Consider the following 4,604-nt stretch of genomic DNA (forward strand, 5'->3'; position numbering starts at 1 on the left):
TGAAAGTAAAAAGAAAAAAAGTTTTAACTGATGAATTTAAGTGAATGTCAGGTTTTCGTGTGAAAAGTAGCTTATTACTTGTTTGTTTTAAATCAGCTACACCGGTTTGCCTGCAATATTTACCATTAACTACAATTTGACTTGTTTGCTAGCCCACGAGGTAACCTACTGGAATCGATGCTAGTCTAACCTGGCATTAGCAAACACTACAGGCCAACTTAGTTAACATTAGCAAATTAGTCAAACCTACCTCAGCATGCTTTTTCAAATTAGATAGAGTTCTAGAGAGGTGAAGAAGACACCTATTTTTTATATGAGTCGTTGCTTAGTGCAGTTTTCCTAAGGTAGGTCCAGGGGCGACTCTCCTCAAGTTCCACACTGCAGTCCAGTGGATTATACATATTCAGACATGGTAGATATAGTGTTCACAACATTGTGTAGCATGAGACACTCATGGTCAGTGATGAATTGTAATGATTCTTGATTGGATGCTAAACTGCTAAACCCATTCAGTTGATATATAGTATAAAGTCATTGGCTGGATGAGAGAAGAAACACCTCTTGAGATTTGTAAGCACTTTCACGGTGTGAATAAAATTGTAAGAAGATAAAAGTAATTCCATCAATACATTTTCTGTACTGTTTATCTGACGCAGAGTCGGGGGGGGGAGGGGGGCAGCCTGGAGCCTATCCCAGAGAACTAGGAGCACAAGGCAAGGACACAATCACACACCAGGGCACGATCATACACCCATTTACACACTACGGACAATTTGGAAATGCCAGTCAGCCTACAGCGCGTATCTCTAGACTGGCATAGGAAACCAGAGTACCCGGAGGAAACCCCCGAAGCTCTGGGAGAACATGTCGAGCTCCGTGCACACAGGGTAGGGGTGGGATTCGAACTCCCAAGCCACTGTGCCCCCTGAGATAAAAGTAATTAAATTTCATTACTACTACTGTATATTAAATAATAGTATAGTAATGAAGTGCAGCTACTCGAGTATTGTCCACCCGGTGATAGGCAGGATGTCTAGAAGCTCTGTGTTTAAACGATTGAGTAGGAGGTGGAGGCTGAGATGTCTGTAAGGCAAGATAAAATGCATGCGGAGTCTGAGGCATTCTCTGGTGGGAAGAACAGGTAGAGCTTAGTGTCATAAGCACAGTGGTAACATGATAGGCCTCCAGGGTCCCTGCTTTGATCCTGAGCTCTTGTTAGTGTCTGTGTAAAGGTTGCCATGTTCTGTCGTGTCTGTGTGGGTGTTCTCTGCATTCTCTAGTAGGTGCATTGGCTGTTGGATAAAGCATTTACTGAAGATGAATCAATGAAAAGGTTTTTCTCTGTACTGTAGTTGAGAAACCCAAGCCTCCCTGGTGGAAACAGGAATTTTAATGTTGCATATACAGTCAGGGGAAATAAGTATTCAGACACTTTTGTTTTTGTTATTTAACACGTTCCCAGTGCATATATCTATTTCAAATGTACACACGTAATGTACTTAATTTGGACAATATGGACAAAAAGAAAAGTATGTATGATTTCATCAGCATAAACAAAGATACATTTTAAAAAAAAATTTAATTGATAGAGAGAGAGAAAAGTAGTCGTACACCACAAACTACCAACGCTAGTGCTTTGTTGCATAGCTGTTGTTGTTGGCAGTTACAGTTTCGAGATGTCTACACAAAGAAGTAATTAGCAGTGTGGTCCATTTTAGGATCATTCCTGTTGGCAAATCATCTTCAACTACCCAAGGCTATGTGGGTCCGTCTGATGGACTCGCAATTTCACATTTCAAAATCCTCCATGATTATAACTCCTCCAAACACTTATTTCCCCTCACTGCTTCTGAGCATAGAGTAGTTGATTGCATTTCAACATGTGCTAAAGTCATCAGTGAAATTGGCTCTGGATTCTCAGGACATCTCAAGTCCTTGCAGTGAAATAAAGAATGATCCAATTATAAAACAAAATAGGAAAATGGCCATTTGGCAGCATCAAAAAAAAGGTGTTTCCTTTGTTGTGCATAATGAATTTTGACAGGGGCAGAGATGGGGGGTTGAGGTGGATTCAGGGAACACAAGTGAAAACATCTAGTATGAAAACATCTCTGCTGAATTGCTGGAAAGGATGTTTATGGGAGTTAGTGCTATTCATCCTGTGCAAACACACAGACCACATATTTTAACAACATTACAGCAAATACCACTTGACAAGTTGTACTTAATAAAACAATATTGAAACAATATTCAGGTTTAAAAAATGTGGTAAGTTGTCCCTAATTTTCAGTATTGACTGTTAAATAATCACATGGGGAGTGGGAACAGGTGTAATACTCATATGGAGAGAGTGGGGACAGTTGTATAATCACATGGCAGAGTGGGGACAGTTGTAATATGCACATGGCAGAGTGGGGACAGTTGTAATATGCACATGGGAGAGTGGGGACAGTTGTAATATGCACATGGCAGAGTGGGGACAGTTGTAATATGCACATGGCAGAGTGGGGACAGTTGTAATATGCACATGGCAGAGTGGGGACAGTTGTAATATGCACATGGGAGAGTGGGGACAGTTGTAATATGCACATGGGGAGATTGGGGAGAGTTGTAATAAGCACGTGGGGAGAGTGGGGACGGTTTTAACACTAACAGTCTCTTCAATCAGCAACAATTCACTCCGCACATGCTCAATAGCATCCTCTGCCTGCCTGTTAAAAAAAACAGCAACTTAATCACAACTCAAGAATTTTTCATTAAAATTCAGAATTTGAGGTATTTCAGGAAAGAATGTTAGGAGGATTGTCATCTTTTTTTGTTTCCTGAAATTTGGGATATTTTTGGAAAAACCGAACATTAGTGGCTTCTTCGTAGTCCTGCAGGGTCACTGCATTTCTCCCTAACATTTTTCTAGTGTGCATGCATGAAACAATAGATTTGCATCCTGTTTTTGATGAAAAAGTCTTTTGGAAAGGCTCAGTACATCCAAGTACTGTAGGTGCTTTTTTATGGACCTAGAAGTCAAACCGGCTCAATCTGCAGTTCTGCAAATCTGACCTGTGGTCCTTCCTGTACTGCTTTAATTCATATTAACCACACCCACTCGATCTCCTGGACACATACACAAACAACACTGACCATTAGCTTGAAACTGAATTTTCCTCAACTGATTTCATGGTTCAGATGATATCTTTTAGGTTATAAGGCCACATTGAACATACATCTATGATCAATGACAACTTTACTGAGATATTAGTTCAGAGCTGAGAATAACATAGAGGCTAACCTTTGGCAAAGATGTTCAATCTACTATGTTATTGTGTTAGTAATTATCTGGCTAAATAGAGAATATGACCAACAGTCCATGCACGCCAGTGAATATAACTGATCACTTCCTTTACCTACAGTATACTCATGGATGCACAGTGAAGAATGACTAGAAATTCTCCAGTGACTTATCAAAAGCATCTTACTGGTTTTGATGTTGTTCATGAATCAGACATGGATTTGTTTGTGCATCATTCCTTGTGAGCAAATCTGCATTTCTACATAGCTTTGGTACTTAAAGGCAACTGCATGCAAGGTGGGGCCGCACCCTGGACCAGTCACCAATCAAATGCAGGACATCTCACATGTGTTTTTTGGAACGTGGGGGGAAATCAGAAAATGACAGGAACTCCATAAGGAGATAATATGAAAATACGCACAAACAGTAAAGAGTTCAGAATCAGCTCTGGACCCTCAGGCTGTGAAGCACCAACCAGCGCTGTTTCCTGTTACTCCGCCATGCCGCTCAATAAACTCTAACCATCAAGTGATATTTCATTTTAAAATGATCATTCTTAAACTATGTTAAAAGTTCTGGCTGTATGAGTGTGGTATGTAGTATAAATTCTTCTCAAGTTTCTTTCTATTCTAACTAGAAATGTAGTTAAAACCTGGGCTTCCTACACTGTCAGACATTTATAGTTTAAATCATTTATGGTTAAACTTAGAAATGAGAAACAGAACATTTCATCTGCTGCCTTAAAAACGTGAGCAAACTCAACTTGAAGATAAACTCAACCTTTGTTTCAACTCAAAAAAGTTACGTTTTACAAGTTTTAAAAGTCAAGACAATTACATTTTTGAAAACTTATCAATTTGAGTTCAATATCCAAAAATTGTCATGGCAATTGGAGTTAAAGATAAGTTCACATAACTTAATGGGGCTATCATGTTTTGCCCTAGTAAAAAAAATAAAGGGGCCTGGTCACCATCCTTGAAATAAGATGTAGATGTGCTTCTCTTCTAAAAGTGTAAACTTGATCAGAATGGTTCTGTCTGACACAAAGAAATAAGACTGTAGTGGTTTACTGAACACATCCAAGACATTCCACTGAGTTTGATGGACAATACTGTACATCATGTGTTTCTCCAAAACACTTGCAGAAGCTAGCCAGGAAGGAAAAGCTAACAAAAAGATGTTTGTGTAAAAGAGCACAAACACAGCCTCGGTCACCAGGTTCCTGTTCAGAGAGTTTGGAACTCTCTGGCTTATTCATGCCCCAACAACTCCACCTCCAGTCCAGTCCGTTTGTCCTCCACCCAAATGGAGGCTGGTG

The sequence above is a fragment of the Ictalurus punctatus genome, chromosome 7 (genome assembly GCF_001660625.3).
Source record: "Ictalurus punctatus breed USDA103 chromosome 7, Coco_2.0, whole genome shotgun sequence".
In the NCBI taxonomy this organism is placed as follows: Eukaryota; Metazoa; Chordata; class Actinopteri; order Siluriformes; family Ictaluridae; genus Ictalurus; species Ictalurus punctatus.